Genomic DNA, 17,997 nt, shown 5'->3' on the forward strand with positions numbered 1-17,997 from the left:
TTACATGATGTAATTTATTAACATTTCATCATATTATATAGCCTATATAGCCATTGAGAGGGACATCCCAGTGGATCGCAGTGTTGTTTGAATTAGTTTAAATAAGATATATATATATATAAGGGGGGGGGGGGTGCCCTTTTTTTCAGTTTCAGCATATGCCCCTCAAAAGGTCTGTGCACGGCTCTGGTGCCACCGGCATTTCAGCTGCCCAATCGCCCGCTCTACAAGTGCGAGAATGGGCATCATTGTATCTGCGCTCTTGGTCAGTTTGTGGGTTGTTGAGGGGGGTTAACAGCCACGTCTTTAATGGATAACCGCGGTCTCCTGATATGCAGTTAAATAGTTACGCTCAATAAAATAAAATAAAGTAAAACTTAGCTGTTTCCGATTCACGTATCCAAATTGTTCTTCAGATGGCGCCTTTATAGCAATGTCCGTGCAGTCGATCGCTTGCGCTTACATTAGGATAACCGGTGATCGCTGCAAATTGCGCTTTGTTTGGCTGGTCAACTGCATGGTATGGAAATCTTATATACCTGCTAGACATGCGGATGATCCCGTCCCATACAGCTGGCATTGCAGGGCTCAAAGACGACTGGCTTAACCCCGAGCGGTCTGCCAGTTCCCTTTGGAACCAAGCGTTATCAGCACCTGTAAGGGAACGGGTAATGCGTGGCTCCTCGCTGTCTCCAAATTTGGACCCAACTCAGCACAGAGCTCCAAGAGGATAGCTCTTGGAAATCTGAAACATTTTATAAGCCAGTCATCATCGTGGGCCAGAAAATCACTGAGATCCCTAAAAACGCGTTCCCTTCGGATTTGGCCATTGACAATGTCCTCCAATAAGGCCAACACTGCCATTGCCATAGACTAAGGGATGTATACATTTGCAAATGCTTTTATATGTTCTAAATCACATAACTGGTAGAAAAATATTGTCTCAATTAACCCATTTTATCAATTATAAATTAATAGCAATGTTTTCCACATGTGTTGGTGCGATACTTTGTAGTGTGCAATTTTAAATAATTGCCTCTAGGAGTCGCCAAGGGACATAAAACAAACACACGCACAAAAAAATGCACGTACGCCAGACATGGAGTTGGCGTGGATCAACGCACATTCTCACGTTCATTTCATCGTTAGTAAATCCAAACGTGAGCGTGAAATCTGGCGTACGCAAAGTTTTTGTGCGTACGCAGCGTTGATACATGAGGCCCCTGGACCGGCACGACTGCAAGCTGAGGGCGACAACAAGAAGATGGCCCTTCGCCCGAACAGGGACTTGAACCCTGGATCCTCAGATTAAAAGTCTGATGCTCTACCGACTGAGCTATCCAGGCTCTTGTGTTTTGTGCGCCTCTTACTTTTTATATAAGAATACTTTCTCCACAAGCCGCCCAGCAGAAGCTCACTTGCCACAGGAGCTACGGGACAAAGGCCGCACGCAATTACGTCAGAGAGAGCGAAGGCCAAACCACCGTCGCAAAAAGCTAAAGGCAAAAGGGGGAATGCCCGACCGTAGTCGGCAGGGTTCGAACCTGCGCGGGGAGACCCCAATGGATTTCAAGTCCATCGCCTTAACCTCTCGGCCACGACTACGCCTGCATGTGGACCGCCTGCTCTCGTCTCGAGGCGGGCAGCACAGGATGCCGCCGAGCTTCAGGCGCAAAATCCAACTGAAGGGTGAGTTGGCAAAAAGAAGCTGGACGTCCCCGTCGCTCAACGACAAAGGGCTGCCATGACCCGGATTCGAGCATTCTTATCTGACCGCTTAAATCTGACACCGAGCGCCTGCGTTGGTGGTATTGTGGTGAGCATAGCTGCCTTCCAAGAAGTTGACCCGGGTTCGATTCCCGGCCAACGCACAGTTTTTGGCTGCGGTTGACCTCGAAGCAGAACTCCTTCTGTGACCTCTGTCTGCACCAAAAGCTTTTGGATGAGTCGTTCAACAGCAGCAAAGAACTAGGTCTCCTCTTTGGGGAATCTAACCCCGGTCTTCCACGTGACAGGGGGAGATACTGTCCACTATACTAACGAAGATTTGCGCTTGCTGTTCTTCGCTCTCAGCACACGCGACTGCACCCAACTTGCCAAAATGAGCCCCTACTCCATGAAATACCAGATTGACCCGCCACGAGCTAAACTCTCTCAACATCTTGAATGCTACACATTACAGAGGGTCATTATTTGGACCGATTTATTTCATTTAATATTTTTTTTTGGCCTCTAATACGGGGGCATGAAAAAAGAGATGACATTACCTTGATCGGGTTTGTGAATACTGGGTGAGGGAAGGGACTTTCGTAACTTTTACTTCTCCCATTTGGAGTGAGGGGGGTGACGAAAATCATGTTGGCAGGTGTTGGCAGCCTAGATTACCCTTGGTGAGCGTAGTGGTTTACCACAGTGAGCGCACAGGTCCAAGGGCATAGAGACACATATCAAGTTTCTCGTCATCAGCGCATAAACAGCCCACCACAAGCAACGAAAAATTCATGAAGGGGCAGCATAGCAAACACTCTATGTGAACTCTGTCACATCTTTAAGCGTACGCCGCCTCACGGCAGAGCTGGACCGGCACGACTGCAAGCTGAGGGCGACAACAAGAAGATGGCCCTTCACCGGAACAAGGACTTGAACCCTGGACCCTCAGAGTAAAAAAAAGTCTAATGCTCTACCGACTGAGCTAGCCAGGCTCTTGTTTTTTGCGCGCTTCTTACTTTTTATATAAGAACACTTTCTCCACAAGCCGCCCGGCAGAAGCTCACTTGCCACAGGAGCTACGGGACAAAGGCCGCACGCAATTACGTCAGAGAGAGCGAAGGCCAAAGGCCTTGGAAGGCCCAACCACCGTCGCAAAAAGCTAAAGGTAAAAGGGGGAATGCCCGACCGTAGTCGGCAGGGTTCGAACCTGCGCGGGGAGACCCCAATGGATTTCGAGTCCATCGCCTTAACCTCTCGGCCACGACTACGCCGTGCATATGGACCGCCTGCTGCCTTGTCTCGAGGCGGGCAGCACAGGATGCCGCCGAGCTTCAGGCGCAAAATCCAACTGAAGGGTGAGTTGGCAAAAAGAAGCTGGACGTCCCCGTCGCTCAACGACAAAGGGCTGCCATGACCCGGATTCGAGCATTCTTTTCTGACCACTTAAATCTTGCACTGAGCGCCTGCGTTGGTGGTATTGTGGGGAGCATAGCTGCCTTCTAAGCAGTTGACCTGGGTTCGATTCCCGGCCAACGCGTTGTTTTCGGCTGCGGTTGACCTCGAAGCAGAACTCCTTCTGTGACCTCTGTCTGCACCAAAAGCTTTTGGATGAGTCGTTCGACAGCAGCAGAGAGCTAGGTCTCCTCGTTGGGGAATCTAACCCCGGTCTTCCACGTGACAGGGGGAGATACTGTCCACCATACTAACAAAGAGTTGCGCTTGCTGTTCTTCGCTCCCAGCACACGCGACTGCACCCAACTTGCCAAAACGAGCCCCTACTCCATGAAATACCAGATTGACCAGCCACGAGCTAAAGTCTCTCAATATCTTGAATGCTACACATTACAGTGGGTCATTATTTGGACCGCTTTATTTCATTTAATATTTTTTTTGGCCTCTAATACGGGGGCATGAAAAAAGAGATGACATTACCTTGATCTGGTTTGTGAATACTGGGTGAGGGAAGGGACTTTCATAACTTTTACTTCTCCCATTTGGAGTGAGGGGGGTGACGAAAATCATGTTGTGAGGTGTCGGCACCCTAGATTACCCTTGGTGAGCGTAGTGGTTTACCACAGTGAGCGCAAAGGTCCAAGGGCATAGAGACACATCTCGAGTTTCTCGTCATCAGCGCATAAATCTTTCGCTTTTTACTAAAGATTTCCGTGGAGGGGAACCTTTGCGAGTGACCTGTATTTTTGGGGGCTCTGCTCACAGCAGAGCTACACTAGAGTGTCAAGAGCAGAGTCAATCTGGCCACCCGCCAGCGTGCAGTGGAACAAAGCGCGCCTCGTCATGGTCTGTGTTTGCAGCCTTTGCGCTTCCAGCTTCGCAGCTTCAAATTTCTTAAGCCAGCATGGAAAGACAGCGCTCTCTCGTCCATGACGCGAGAAAAACTCTGGACGGGCTCAAACAAAGATGGCTTTTAGCTCTTTTGGCCCTATCAGTGACTCGTGCGCTTCGATCCTTCTTTGTTGACCCTGAAAGCCAGCCTCTGCTGCCTGCGTTGTTGGTATAGTTTAACTGGCACCGCACCCGTACGAAAAATGGAGGTGGGAGAAAGGAGCTCAGTGAACAAAAAGCCTGCCGTGTCCCGGATTCGCTGCGGCCACAACGCAGAGTACTCTCCACTATACGATCACGGCGCCCCACTGGCTCACATCTGGTGGTGCCGGCCGTCCGAATTGAAAAAAAAAAAGGACTAGCGGCGCTTTTTATTACTGTGGAGAGAGGGCACACAAATCCGTGCTAGGGACACGGAAGAAAAGGGCCCAGCCACTTCTCCTCAGCACCGGCGAAGAGCGTAATCGGCAGGATTCAAACCTGCTCGGGGAGACCCCAATGGATTTCTAGTCCATCGCCTTAACCACTCGGCCACGACTGCGGCGGCCCTGATGTCCTCTGTCCCGTTGTCAACCTCAAAGTTGGCTGAAAAAACAATGAACTGGCTACCGCTTTACTGAAATCGCCTAGCATAAAACTCCTAAAGGGGAAAACAGCCCACCACAAGCAACGAAACATTCATGAAGGGGCAGCATAGCAAACACTCTATGTGAACTCTATCAGATCTTTAAGCGTACGCCGCCACACGGCAGAGCTGGGGCCTCATGTACAAAGACTTGCGTTGAATTATTACTAAAACATAGCGTACGGACAAAGCTGTAAATGTGCGTACGCAGTAAAAAAATCAGATGTATGAAACACTGCGTACGCGGAATTCCACGCATTTCTCTTTGTACATCTGAATTAACGTGAAATTGAGTGCACATGCACGAGCGCAAAACCCCTCCCTGCCTCCTCCCCCGTATTAATATGGTAATGACTCCACTTTGGCAAAACCAAACGAAAAAGCAAGCAAGAGAAACTTAACAGAATGTGATTTGAAGGTGCTCCTCACCGGTAGACCGGAGAAAAACTGTTATTTGCAAGTTTGTAAAAAAAAAAAAAAAAAGGGAGACTTTAGCTGACGCGGTTAACGCAGTGGGGTTTGAACATCGCACTGTGAACGAATTAAAAAAGAAATGGTCCGATGTAAAGGTGCAGGTGGAGATCAGCGGCGACTTAGCCTACGTTTCAGCGCATCAGTCAGAGTCATAGAGCGCAAGCAGATGAACATCGTTGTCTTGTAACGGTAAAATATCTTGTTTGAATAAGTGCAACGTTGTCTTTATGAAATAAACAATAGTAGGCCTATGTCTATAAAGGTTCATATAATGCCTCACCACACGGTGTGATGTTGACATAATGTGATTTAGTTTGACACAAAGCAACCGAGTGATCCTTGTCAGCTAGGTAAAATATTTTATAAGAAATTTCTATTTAGATTTTATGGTTATCTGCTGAATTTGCTGATGCTTGTAAATTACATGATGTAATTTATTAACATTTCATCATATTATATAGCCTATATAGCCATTGAGAGGGACATCCCAGTGGATCGCAGTGTTGTTTGAATTAGTTTAAATAAGATATATATATATAAGGGGGGGGGGGGGGGTGCCCTTTTTTTCAGTTTCAGCATATGCCCCTCAAAAGGTCTGTGCACGGCTCTGGTGCCACCGGCATTTCAGCTGCCCAATCGCCCGCTCTACAAGTGCGAGAATGGGCATCATTGTATCTGCGCTCTTGGTCAGTTTGTGGGTTGTTGAGGGGGGTTAACAGCCACGTCTTTAATGGATAACCGCGGTCTCCTGATATGCAGTTAAATAGTTACGCTCAATAAAATAAAATAAAGTAAAACTTAGCTGTTTCCGATTCACGTATCCAAATTGTTCTTCAGATGGCGCCTTTATAGCAATGTCCGTGCAGTCGATCGCTTGCGCTTACATTAGGATAACCGGTGATCGCTGCAAATTGCGCTTTGTTTGGCTGGTCAACTGCATGGTATGGAAATCTTATATACCTGCTAGACATGCGGATGATCCCGTCCCATACAGCTGGCATTGCAGGCTCAAAGACGACTGGCTTAACCCCGAGCGGTCTGCCAGTTCCCTTTGGAACCAAGCGTTATCAGCACCTGTAAGGGAACGGGTAATGCGTGGCTCCTCGCTGTCTCCAAATTTGGACCCAACTCAGCACAGAGCTCCAAGAGGATAGCTCTTGGAAATCTGAAACATTTTATAAGCCAGTCATCATCGTGGGCCAGAAAATCACTGAGATCCCTAAAAACGCGTTCCCTTCGGATTTGGCCATTGACAATGTCCTCCAATAAGGCCAACACTGCCATTGCCATAGACTAAGGGATGTATACATTTGCAAATGCTTTTATATGTTCTAAATCACATAACTGGTAGAAAAATATTGTCTCAATTAACCCATTTTATCAATTATAAATTAATAGCAATGTTTTCCACATGTGTTGGTGCGATACTTTGTAGTGTGCAATTTTAAATAATTGCCTCTAGGAGTCGCCAAGGGACATAAAACAAACACACGCACAAAAAAATACACGTACGCCAGACATGGAGTTGGCGTGGATCAACGCACATTCTCACGTTCATTTCATCGTTAGTAAATCCAAACGTGAGCGTGAAATCTGGCGTACGCAAAGTTTTTGTGCGTACGCAGCGTTGATACATGAGGCCCCTGGACCGGCACGACTGCAAGCTGAGGGCGACAACAAGAAGATGGCCCTTCGCCCGAACAGGGACTTGAACCCTGGATCCTCAGATTAAAAGTCTGATGCTCTACCGACTGAGCTATCCAGGCTCTTGTGTTTTGTGCGCCTCTTACTTTTTATATAAGAATACTTTCTCCACAAGCCGCCCAGCAGAAGCTCACTTGCCACAGGAGCTACGGGACAAAGGCCGCACGCAATTACGTCAGAGAGAGCGAAGGCCAAACCACCGTCGCAAAAAGCTAAAGGCAAAAGGGGGAATGCCCGACCGTAGTCGGCAGGGTTCGAACCTGCGCGGGGAGACCCCAATGGATTTCAAGTCCATCGCCTTAACCTCTCGGCCACGACTACGCCTGCATGTGGACCGCCTGCTCTCGTCTCGAGGCGGGCAGCACAGGATGCCGCCGAGCTTCAGGCGCAAAATCCAACTGAAGGGTGAGTTGGCAAAAAGAAGCTGGACGTCCCCGTCGCTCAACGACAAAGGGCTGCCATGACCCGGATTCGAGCATTCTTATCTGACCGCTTAAATCTGACACCGAGCGCCTGCGTTGGTGGTATTGTGGTGAGCATAGCTGCCTTCCAAGAAGTTGACCCGGGTTCGATTCCCGGCCAACGCACAGTTTTTGGCTGCGGTTGACCTCGAAGCAGAACTCCTTCTGTGACCTCTGTCTGCACCAAAAGCTTTTGGATGAGTCGTTCAACAGCAGCAAAGAACTAGGTCTCCTCTTTGGGGAATCTAACCCCGGTCTTCCACGTGACAGGTGGAGATACTGTCCACAATACTAACGAAGATTTGCGCTTGCTGTTCTTCGCTCTCAGCACACGCGACTGCACCCAACTTGCCAAAATGAGCCCCTACTCCATGAAATACCAGATTGACCCGCCACGAGCTAAACTCTCTCAACATCTTGAATGCTACACATTACAGAGGGTCATTATTTGGACCGATTTATTTCATTTAATATTTTTTTTTGGCCTCTAATACGGGGGCATGAAAAAAGAGATGACATTACCTTGATCGGGTTTGTGAATACTGGGTGAGGGAAGGGACTTTCGTAACTTTTACTTCTCCCATTTAGAGTGAGGGGGGTGACGAAAATCATGTTGGCAGGTGTTGGCAGCCTAGATTACCCTTGGTGAGCGTAGTGGTTTACCACAGTGAGCGCACAGGTCCAAGGGCATAGAGACACATATCAAGTTTCTCGTCATCAGCGCATAAACAGCCCACCACAAGCAACGAAAAATTCATGAAGGGGCAGCATAGCAAACACTCTATGTGAACTCTGTCACATCTTTAAGCGTACGCCGCCTCACGGCAGAGCTGGGGCCTCATGTACAAAGACTTGCGTTGAATTATTACTAAAACATAGCGTACGGACAAAGCTGTAAATGTGCATACGCAGTAAAAAAATCAGATGTATGAAACACTGCGTACGCGGAATTCCACGCATTTCTCTTTGTACATCTGAATTAACGTGAAATTGAGTGCACATGCACGAGCGCAAAACCCCTCCCTGCCTCCTCCCCCGTATTAATATGGTAATGACTCCACTTTGGCAAAACCAAACGAAAAAGCAAGCAAGAGAAACTTAACAGAATGTGATTTGAAGGTGCTCCTCACCGGTAGACCGGAGAAAAACTGTTATTTGCAAGTTTGTAAAAAAAAAAAAAAAAAGGGAGACTTTAGCTGACGCGGTTAACGCAGTGGGGTTTGAACATCGCACTGTGAACGAATTAAAAAAGAAATGGTCCGATGTAAAGGTGCAGGTGGAGAACAGCGGCGACTTAGCCTACATTTCAGCGCATCAGTCAGAGTCATAGAGCGCAAGCAGATGAACATCGTTGTCTTGTAACGGTAAAATATCTTGTTTGAATAAGTGCAACGTTGTCTTTATGAAATAAACAATAGTAGGCCTATGTCTATAAAGGTTCATATAATGCCTCACCACACGGTGTGATGTTGACATAATGTGATTTAGTTTGACACAAAGCAACCGAGTGATCCTTGTCAGCTAGGTAAAATATTTTATAAGAAATTTCTATTTAGATTTTATGGTTATCTGCTGAATTTGCTGATGCTTGTAAATTACATGATGTAATTTATTAACATTTCATCATATTATATAGCCTATATAGCCATTGAGAGGGACATCCCAGTGGATCGCAGTGTTGTTTGAATTAGTTTTGAATGTTTTAATGTTAATGTTTTAAATAAGATATATATATATAAGGGGGGGGGGGGTGCCCTTTTTTTCAGTTTCAGCATATGCCCCTCAAAAGGTCTGTGCACGGCTCTGGTGCCACCGGCATTTCAGCTGCCCAATCGCCCGCTCTACAAGTGCGAGAATGGGCATCATTGTATCTGCGCTCTTGGTCAGTTTGTGGGTTGTTGAGGGGGGTTAACAGCCACGTCTTTAATGGATAACCGCGGTCTCCTGATATGCAGTTAAATAGTTACGCTCAATAAAATAAAATAAAGTAAAACTTAGCTGTTTCCGATTCACGTATCCAAATTGTTCTTCAGATGGCGCCTTTATAGCAATGTCCGTGCAGTCGATCGCTTGCGCTTACATTAGGATAACCGGTGATCGCTGCAAATTGCGCTTTGTTTGGCTGGTCAACTGCATGGTATGGAAATCTTATATACCTGCTAGACATGCGGATGATCCCGTCCCATACAGCTGGCATTGCAGGCTCAAAGACGACTGGCTTAACCCCGAGCGGTCTGCCAGTTCCCTTTGGAACCAAGCGTTATCAGCACCTGTAAGGGAACGGGTAATGCGTGGCTCCTCGCTGTCTCCAAATTTGGACCCAACTCAGCACAGAGCTCCAAGAGGATAGCTCTTGGAAATCTGAAACATTTTATAAGCCAGTCATCATCGTGGGCCAGAAAATCACTGAGATCCCTAAAAACGCGTTCCCTTCGGATTTGGCCATTGACAATGTCCTCCAATAAGGCCAACACTGCCATTGCCATAGACTAAGGGATGTATACATTTGCAAATGCTTTTATATGTTCTAAATCACATAACTGGTAGAAAAATATTGTCTCAATTAACCCATTTTATCAATTATAAATTAATAGCAATGTTTTCCACATGTGTTGGTGCGATACTTTGTAGTGTGCAATTTTAAATAATTGCCTCTAGGAGTCGCCAAGGGACATAAAACAAACACACGCACAAAAAAATACACGTACGCCAGACATGGAGTTGGCGTGGATCAACGCACATTCTCACGTTCATTTCATCGTTAGTAAATCCAAACGTGAGCGTGAAATCTGGCGTACGCAAAGTTTTTGTGCGTACGCAGCGTTGATACATGAGGCCCCTGGACCGGCACGACTGCAAGCTGAGGGCGACAACAAGAAGATGGCCCTTCGCCCGAACAGGGACTTGAACCCTGGATCCTCAGATTAAAAGTCTGATGCTCTACCGACTGAGCTATCCAGGCTCTTGTGTTTTGTGCGCCTCTTACTTTTTATATAAGAATACTTTCTCCACAAGCCGCCCAGCAGAAGCTCACTTGCCACAGGAGCTACGGGACAAAGGCCGCACGCAATTACGTCAGAGAGAGCGAAGGCCAAACCACCGTCGCAAAAAGCTAAAGGCAAAAGGGGGAATGCCCGACCGTAGTCGGCAGGGTTCGAACCTGCGCGGGGAGACCCCAATGGATTTCAAGTCCATCGCCTTAACCTCTCGGCCACGACTACGCCTGCATGTGGACCGCCTGCTCTCGTCTCGAGGCGGGCAGCACAGGATGCCGCCGAGCTTCAGGCGCAAAATCCAACTGAAGGGTGAGTTGGCAAAAAGAAGCTGGACGTCCCCGTCGCTCAACGACAAAGGGCTGCCATGACCCGGATTCGAGCATTCTTATCTGACCGCTTAAATCTGACACCGAGCGCCTGCGTTGGTGGTATTGTGGTGAGCATAGCTGCCTTCCAAGAAGTTGACCCGGGTTCGATTCCCGGCCAACGCACAGTTTTTGGCTGCGGTTGACCTCGAAGCAGAACTCCTTCTGTGACCTCTGTCTGCACCAAAAGCTTTTGGATGAGTCGTTCAACAGCAGCAAAGAACTAGGTCTCCTCTTTGGGGAATCTAACCCCGGTCTTCCACGTGACAGGTGGAGATACTGTCCACAATACTAACGAAGATTTGCGCTTGCTGTTCTTCGCTCTCAGCACACGCGACTGCACCCAACTTGCCAAAATGAGCCCCTACTCCATGAAATACCAGATTGACCCGCCACGAGCTAAACTCTCTCAACATCTTGAATGCTACACATTACAGAGGGTCATTATTTGGACCGATTTATTTCATTTAATATTTTTTTTTGGCCTCTAATACGGGGGCATGAAAAAAGAGATGACATTACCTTGATCGGGTTTGTGAATACTGGGTGAGGGAAGGGACTTTCGTAACTTTTACTTCTCCCATTTAGAGTGAGGGGGGTGACGAAAATCATGTTGGCAGGTGTTGGCAGCCTAGATTACCCTTGGTGAGCGTAGTGGTTTACCACAGTGAGCGCACAGGTCCAAGGGCATAGAGACACATATCAAGTTTCTCGTCATCAGCGCATAAACAGCCCACCACAAGCAACGAAAAATTCATGAAGGGGCAGCATAGCAAACACTCTATGTGAACTCTGTCACATCTTTAAGCGTACGCCGCCTCACGGCAGAGCTGGGGCCTCATGTACAAAGACTTGCGTTGAATTATTACTAAAACATAGCGTACGGACAAAGCTGTAAATGTGCATACGCAGTAAAAAAATCAGATGTATGAAACACTGCGTACGCGGAATTCCACGCATTTCTCTTTGTACATCTGAATTAACGTGAAATTGAGTGCACATGCACGAGCGCAAAACCCCTCCCTGCCTCCTCCCCCGTATTAATATGGTAATGACTCCACTTTGGCAAAACCAAACGAAAAAGCAAGCAAGAGAAACTTAACAGAATGTGATTTGAAGGTGCTCCTCACCGGTAGACCGGAGAAAAACTGTTATTTGCAAGTTTGTAAAAAAAAAAAAAAAAAGGGAGACTTTAGCTGACGCGGTTAACGCAGTGGGGTTTGAACATCGCACTGTGAACGAATTAAAAAAGAAATGGTCCGATGTAAAGGTGCAGGTGGAGAACAGCGGCGACTTAGCCTACGTTTCAGCGCATCAGTCAGAGTCATAGAGCGCAAGCAGATGAACATCGTTGTCTTGTAACGGTAAAATATCTTGTTTGAATAAGTGCAACGTTGTCTTTATGAAATAAACAATAGTAGGCCTATGTCTATAAAGGTTCATATAATGCCTCACCACACGGTGTGATGTTGACATAATGTGATTTAGTTTGACACAAAGCAACTGAGTGATCCTTGTCAGCTAGGTAAAATATTTTATAAGAAATTTCTATTTAGATTTTATGGTTATCTGCTGAATTTGCTGATGCTTGTAAATTACATGATGTAATTTATTAACATTTCATCATATTATATAGCCTATATAGCCATTGAGAGGGACATCCCAGTGGATCGCAGTGTTGTTTGAATTAGTTTAAATAAGATATATATATATATAAGGGGGGGGGGGGTGCCCTTTTTTTCAGTTTCAGCATATGCCCCTCAAAAGGTCTGTGCACGGCTCTGGTGCCACCGGCATTTCAGCTGCCCAATCGCCCGCTCTACAAGTGCGAGAATGGGCATCATTGTATCTGCGCTCTTGGTCAGTTTGTGGGTTGTTGAGGGGGGTTAACAGCCACGTCTTTAATGGATAACCGCGGTCTCCTGATATGCAGTTAAATAGTTACGCTCAATAAAATAAAATAAAGTAAAACTTAGCTGTTTCCGATTCACGTATCCAAATTGTTCTTCAGATGGCGCCTTTATAGCAATGTCCGTGCAGTCGATCGCTTGCGCTTACATTAGGATAACCGGTGATCGCTGCAAATTGCGCTTTGTTTGGCTGGTCAACTGCATGGTATGGAAATCTTATATACCTGCTAGACATGCGGATGATCCCGTCCCATACAGCTGGCATTGCAGGGCTCAAAGACGACTGGCTTAACCCCGAGCGGTCTGCCAGTTCCCTTTGGAACCAAGCGTTATCAGCACCTGTAAGGGAACGGGTAATGCGTGGCTCCTCGCTGTCTCCAAATTTGGACCCAACTCAGCACAGAGCTCCAAGAGGATAGCTCTTGGAAATCTGAAACATTTTATAAGCCAGTCATCATCGTGGGCCAGAAAATCACTGAGATCCCTAAAAACGCGTTCCCTTCGGATTTGGCCATTGACAATGTCCTCCAATAAGGCCAACACTGCCATTGCCATAGACTAAGGGATGTATACATTTGCAAATGCTTTTATATGTTCTAAATCACATAACTGGTAGAAAAATATTGTCTCAATTAACCCATTTTATCAATTATAAATTAATAGCAATGTTTTCCACATGTGTTGGTGCGATACTTTGTAGTGTGCAATTTTAAATAATTGCCTCTAGGAGTCGCCAAGGGACATAAAACAAACACACGCACAAAAAAATACACGTACGCCAGACATGGAGTTGGCGTGGATCAACGCACATTCTCACGTTCATTTCATCGTTAGTAAATCCAAACGTGAGCGTGAAATCTGGCGTACGCAAAGTTTTTGTGCGTACGCAGCGTTGATACATGAGGCCCCTGGACCGGCACGACTGCAAGCTGAGGGCGACAACAAGAAGATGGCCCTTCGCCCGAACAGGGACTTGAACCCTGGATCCTCAGATTAAAAGTCTGATGCTCTACCGACTGAGCTATCCAGGCTCTTGTGTTTTGTGCGCCTCTTACTTTTTATATAAGAATACTTTCTCCACAAGCCGCCCAGCAGAAGCTCACTTGCCACAGGAGCTACGGGACAAAGGCCGCACGCAATTACGTCAGAGAGAGCGAAGGCCAAACCACCGTCGCAAAAAGCTAAAGGCAAAAGGGGGAATGCCCGACCGTAGTCGGCAGGGTTCGAACCTGCGCGGGGAGACCCCAATGGATTTCAAGTCCATCGCCTTAACCTCTCGGCCACGACTACGCCTGCATGTGGACCGCCTGCTCTCGTCTCGAGGCGGGCAGCACAGGATGCCGCCGAGCTTCAGGCGCAAAATCCAACTGAAGGGTGAGTTGGCAAAAAGAAGCTGGACGTCCCCGTCGCTCAACGACAAAGGGCTGCCATGACCCGGATTCGAGCATTCTTATCTGACCGCTTAAATCTGACACCGAGCGCCTGCGTTGGTGGTATTGTGGTGAGCATAGCTGCCTTCCAAGAAGTTGACCCGGGTTCGATTCCCGGCCAACGCACAGTTTTTGGCTGCGGTTGACCTCGAAGCAGAACTCCTTCTGTGACCTCTGTCTGCACCAAAAGCTTTTGGATGAGTCGTTCAACAGCAGCAAAGAACTAGGTCTCCTCTTTGGGGAATCTAACCCCGGTCTTCCACGTGACAGGGGGAGATACTGTCCACTATACTAACGAAGATTTGCGCTTGCTGTTCTTCGCTCTCAGCACACGCGACTGCACCCAACTTGCCAAAATGAGCCCCTACTCCATGAAATACCAGATTGACCCGCCACGAGCTAAACTCTCTCAACATCTTGAATGCTACACATTACAGAGGGTCATTATTTGGACCGATTTATTTCATTTAATATTTTTTTTTGGCCTCTAATACGGGGGCATGAAAAAAGAGATGACATTACCTTGATCGGGTTTGTGAATACTGGGTGAGGGAAGGGACTTTCGTAACTTTTACTTCTCCCATTTGGAGTGAGGGGGGTGACGAAAATCATGTTGGCAGGTGTTGGCAGCCTAGATTACCCTTGGTGAGCGTAGTGGTTTACCACAGTGAGCGCACAGGTCCAAGGGCATAGAGACACATATCAAGTTTCTCGTCATCAGCGCATAAACAGCCCACCACAAGCAACGAAAAATTCATGAAGGGGCAGCATAGCAAACACTCTATGTGAACTCTGTCACATCTTTAAGCGTACGCCGCCTCACGGCAGAGCTGGACCGGCACGACTGCAAGCTGAGGGCGACAACAAGAAGATGGCCCTTCACCGGAACAAGGACTTGAACCCTGGACCCTCAGAGTAAAAAAAAGTCTAATGCTCTACCGACTGAGCTAGCCAGGCTCTTGTTTTTTGCGCGCTTCTTACTTTTTATATAAGAACACTTTCTCCACAAGCCGCCCGGCAGAAGCTCACTTGCCACAGGAGCTACGGGACAAAGGCCGCACGCAATTACGTCAGAGAGAGCGAAGGCCAAAGGCCTTGGAAGGCCCAACCACCGTCGCAAAAAGCTAAAGGTAAAAGGGGGAATGCCCGACCGTAGTCGGCAGGGTTCGAACCTGCGCGGGGAGACCCCAATGGATTTCGAGTCCATCGCCTTAACCTCTCGGCCACGACTACGCCGTGCATATGGACCGCCTGCTCCCTTGTCTCGAGGCGGGCAGCACAGGATGCCGCCGAGCTTCAGGCGCAAAATCCAACTGAAGGGTGAGTTGGCAAAAAGAAGCTGGACGTCCCCGTCGCTCAACGACAAAGGGCTGCCATGACCCGGATTCGAGCATTCTTTTCTGACCACTTAAATCTTGCACTGAGCGCCTGCGTTGGTGGTATTGTGGGGAGCATAGCTGCCTTCTAAGCAGTTGACCTGGGTTCGATTCCCGGCCAACGCGTTGTTTTCGGCTGCGGTTGACCTCGAAGCAGAACTCCTTCTGTGACCTCTGTCTGCACCAAAAGCTTTTGGATGAGTCGTTCGACAGCAGCAGAGAGCTAGGTCTCCTCGTTGGGGAATCTAACCCCGGTCTTCCACGTGACAGGGGGAGATACTGTCCACCATACTAACAAAGAGTTGCGCTTGCTGTTCTTCGCTCCCAGCACACGCGACTGCACCCAACTTGCCAAAACGAGCCCCTACTCCATGAAATACCAGATTGACCAGCCACGAGCTAAAGTCTCTCAATATCTTGAATGCTACACATTACAGTGGGTCATTATTTGGACCGCTTTATTTCATTTAATATTTTTTTTGGCCTCTAATACGGGGGCATGAAAAAAGAGATGACATTACCTTGATCTGGTTTGTGAATACTGGGTGAGGGAAGGGACTTTCATAACTTTTACTTCTCCCATTTGGAGTGAGGGGGGTGACGAAAATCATGTTGTGAGGTGTCGGCACCCTAGATTACCCTTGGTGAGCGTAGTGGTTTACCACAGTGAGCGCAAAGGTCCAAGGGCATAGAGACACATCTCGAGTTTCTCGTCATCAGCGCATAAATCTTTCGCTTTTTACTAAAGATTTCCGTGGAGGGGAACCTTTGCGAGTGACCTGTATTTTTGGGGGCTCTGCTCACAGCAGAGCTACACTAGAGTGTCAAGAGCAGAGTCAATCTGGCCACCCGCCAGCGTGCAGTGGAACAAAGCGCGCCTCGTCATGGTCTGTGTTTGCAGCCTTTGCGCTTCCAGCTTCGCAGCTTCAAATTTCTTAAGCCAGCATGGAAAGACAGCGCTCTCTCGTCCATGACGCGAGAAAAACTCTGGACGGGCTCAAACAAAGATGGCTTTTAGCTCTTTTGGCCCTATCAGTGACTCGTGCGCTTCGATCCTTCTTTGTTGACCCTGAAAGCCAGCCTCTGCTGCCTGCGTTGTTGGTATAGTTTAACTGGCACCGCACCCGTACGAAAAATGGAGGTGGGAGAAAGGAGCTCAGTGAACAAAAAGCCTGCCGTGTCCCGGATTCGCTGCGGCCACAACGCAGAGTACTCTCCACTATACGATCACGGCGCCCCACTGGCTCACATCTGGTGGTGCCGGCCGTCCGAATTGAAAAAAAAAAAGGACTAGCGGCGCTTTTTATTACTGTGGAGAGAGGGCACACAAATCCGTGCTAGGGACACGGAAGAAAAGGGCCCAGCCACTTCTCCTCAGCACCGGCGAAGAGCGTAATCGGCAGGATTCAAACCTGCTCGGGGAGACCCCAATGGATTTCTAGTCCATCGCCTTAACCACTCGGCCACGACTGCGGCGGCCCTGATGTCCTCTGTCCCGTTGTCAACCTCAAAGTTGGCTGAAAAAACAATGAACTGGCTACCGCTTTACTGAAATCGCCTAGCATAAAACTCCTAAAGGGGAAAACAGCCCACCACAAGCAACGAAACATTCATGAAGGGGCAGCATAGCAAACACTCTATGTGAACTCTATCAGATCTTTAAGCGTACGCCGCCACACGGCAGAGCTGGGGCCTCATGTACAAAGACTTGCGTTGAATTATTACTAAAACATAGCGTACGGACAAAGCTGTAAATGTGCGTACGCAGTAAAAAAATCAGATGTATGAAACACTGCGTACGCGGAATTCCACGCATTTCTCTTTGTACATCTGAATTAACGTGAAATTGAGTGCACATGCACGAGCGCAAAACCCCTCCCTGCCTCCTCCCCCGTATTAATATGGTAATGACTCCACTTTGGCAAAACCAAACGAAAAAGCAAGCAAGAGAAACTTAACAGAATGTGATTTGAAGGTGCTCCTCACCGGTAGACCGGAGAAAAACTGTTATTTGCAAGTTTGTAAAAAAAAAAAAAAAAAAGGGAGACTTTAGCTGACGCGGTTAACGCAGTGGGGTTTGAACATCGCACTGTGAACGAATTAAAAAAGAAATGGTCCGATGTAAAGGTGCAGGTGGAGATCAGCGGCGACTTAGCCTACGTTTCAGCGCATCAGTCAGAGTCATAGAGCGCAAGCAGATGAACATCGTTGTCTTGTAACGGTAAAATATCTTGTTTGAATAAGTGCAACGTTGTCTTTATGAAATAAACAATAGTAGGCCTATGTCTATAAAGGTTCATATAATGCCTCACCACACGGTGTGATGTTGACATAATGTGATTTAGTTTGACACAAAGCAACCGAGTGATCCTTGTCAGCTAGGTAAAATATTTTATAAGAAATTTCTATTTAGATTTTATGGTTATCTGCTGAATTTGCTGATGCTTGTAAATTACATGATGTAATTTATTAACATTTCATCATATTATATAGCCTATATAGCCATTGAGAGGGACATCCCAGTGGATCGCAGTGTTGTTTGAATTAGTTTAAATAAGATATATATATATAAGGGGGGGGGGGGGGGGTGCCCTTTTTTTCAG

General features: G+C 47.4%; 14 non-coding genes across 14 annotated transcripts; 4 read left to right on the forward strand and 10 right to left on the reverse strand.

The window, feature by feature from the left end:
* Nucleotides 1–1,273: 1,273 nt before the first annotated feature.
* On the reverse strand, nt 1,274–1,346 carry trnak-uuu (transfer RNA lysine (anticodon UUU)). The gene has a single exon. It is a non-coding gene; the product is annotated as a tRNA-Lys (tRNA).
* Nucleotides 1,347–1,523: 177 nt separating this feature from the next.
* Nucleotides 1,524–1,605, reverse strand: trnas-uga (transfer RNA serine (anticodon UGA)). Its single transcript has one exon. It is a non-coding gene; the product is annotated as a tRNA-Ser (tRNA).
* Nucleotides 1,606–2,896: 1,291 nt separating this feature from the next.
* Nucleotides 2,897–2,978, reverse strand: trnas-cga (transfer RNA serine (anticodon CGA)). The gene has a single exon. It is a non-coding gene; the product is annotated as a tRNA-Ser (tRNA).
* Nucleotides 2,979–3,175: 197 nt separating this feature from the next.
* Nucleotides 3,176–3,247, forward strand: trnar-ucu (transfer RNA arginine (anticodon UCU)). The gene has a single exon. It is a non-coding gene; the product is annotated as a tRNA-Arg (tRNA).
* Nucleotides 3,248–3,819: 572 nt separating this feature from the next.
* LOC141312807 (U5 spliceosomal RNA) lies at nt 3,820–3,934 on the forward strand. The gene has a single exon (XR_012349308.1). It is a non-coding gene; the product is annotated as a U5 spliceosomal RNA (small nuclear RNA).
* Nucleotides 3,935–6,845: 2,911 nt separating this feature from the next.
* On the reverse strand, nt 6,846–6,918 carry trnak-uuu (transfer RNA lysine (anticodon UUU)). Its single transcript has one exon. It is a non-coding gene; the product is annotated as a tRNA-Lys (tRNA).
* A 177-nt stretch (nt 6,919–7,095) lies between these two features.
* Nucleotides 7,096–7,177, reverse strand: trnas-uga (transfer RNA serine (anticodon UGA)). The gene has a single exon. It is a non-coding gene; the product is annotated as a tRNA-Ser (tRNA).
* Nucleotides 7,178–10,206: 3,029 nt separating this feature from the next.
* trnak-uuu (transfer RNA lysine (anticodon UUU)) lies at nt 10,207–10,279 on the reverse strand. The gene has a single exon. It is a non-coding gene; the product is annotated as a tRNA-Lys (tRNA).
* A 177-nt stretch (nt 10,280–10,456) lies between these two features.
* trnas-uga (transfer RNA serine (anticodon UGA)) lies at nt 10,457–10,538 on the reverse strand. The gene has a single exon. It is a non-coding gene; the product is annotated as a tRNA-Ser (tRNA).
* A 3,008-nt stretch (nt 10,539–13,546) lies between these two features.
* Nucleotides 13,547–13,619, reverse strand: trnak-uuu (transfer RNA lysine (anticodon UUU)). The gene has a single exon. It is a non-coding gene; the product is annotated as a tRNA-Lys (tRNA).
* A 177-nt stretch (nt 13,620–13,796) lies between these two features.
* Nucleotides 13,797–13,878, reverse strand: trnas-uga (transfer RNA serine (anticodon UGA)). Its single transcript has one exon. It is a non-coding gene; the product is annotated as a tRNA-Ser (tRNA).
* A 1,291-nt stretch (nt 13,879–15,169) lies between these two features.
* Nucleotides 15,170–15,251, reverse strand: trnas-cga (transfer RNA serine (anticodon CGA)). Its single transcript has one exon. It is a non-coding gene; the product is annotated as a tRNA-Ser (tRNA).
* Nucleotides 15,252–15,448: 197 nt separating this feature from the next.
* trnar-ucu (transfer RNA arginine (anticodon UCU)) lies at nt 15,449–15,520 on the forward strand. The gene has a single exon. It is a non-coding gene; the product is annotated as a tRNA-Arg (tRNA).
* A 572-nt stretch (nt 15,521–16,092) lies between these two features.
* On the forward strand, nt 16,093–16,207 carry LOC141312808 (U5 spliceosomal RNA). Its single transcript, XR_012349309.1, has one exon. It is a non-coding gene; the product is annotated as a U5 spliceosomal RNA (small nuclear RNA).
* Nucleotides 16,208–17,997: the final 1,790 nt, after the last annotated feature.

This window comes from Garra rufa, unplaced genomic scaffold, assembly GCF_049309525.1.
Source record: "Garra rufa unplaced genomic scaffold, GarRuf1.0 hap1_unplaced_005, whole genome shotgun sequence".
NCBI lineage: Eukaryota > Metazoa > Chordata > Actinopteri > Cypriniformes > Cyprinidae > Garra > Garra rufa.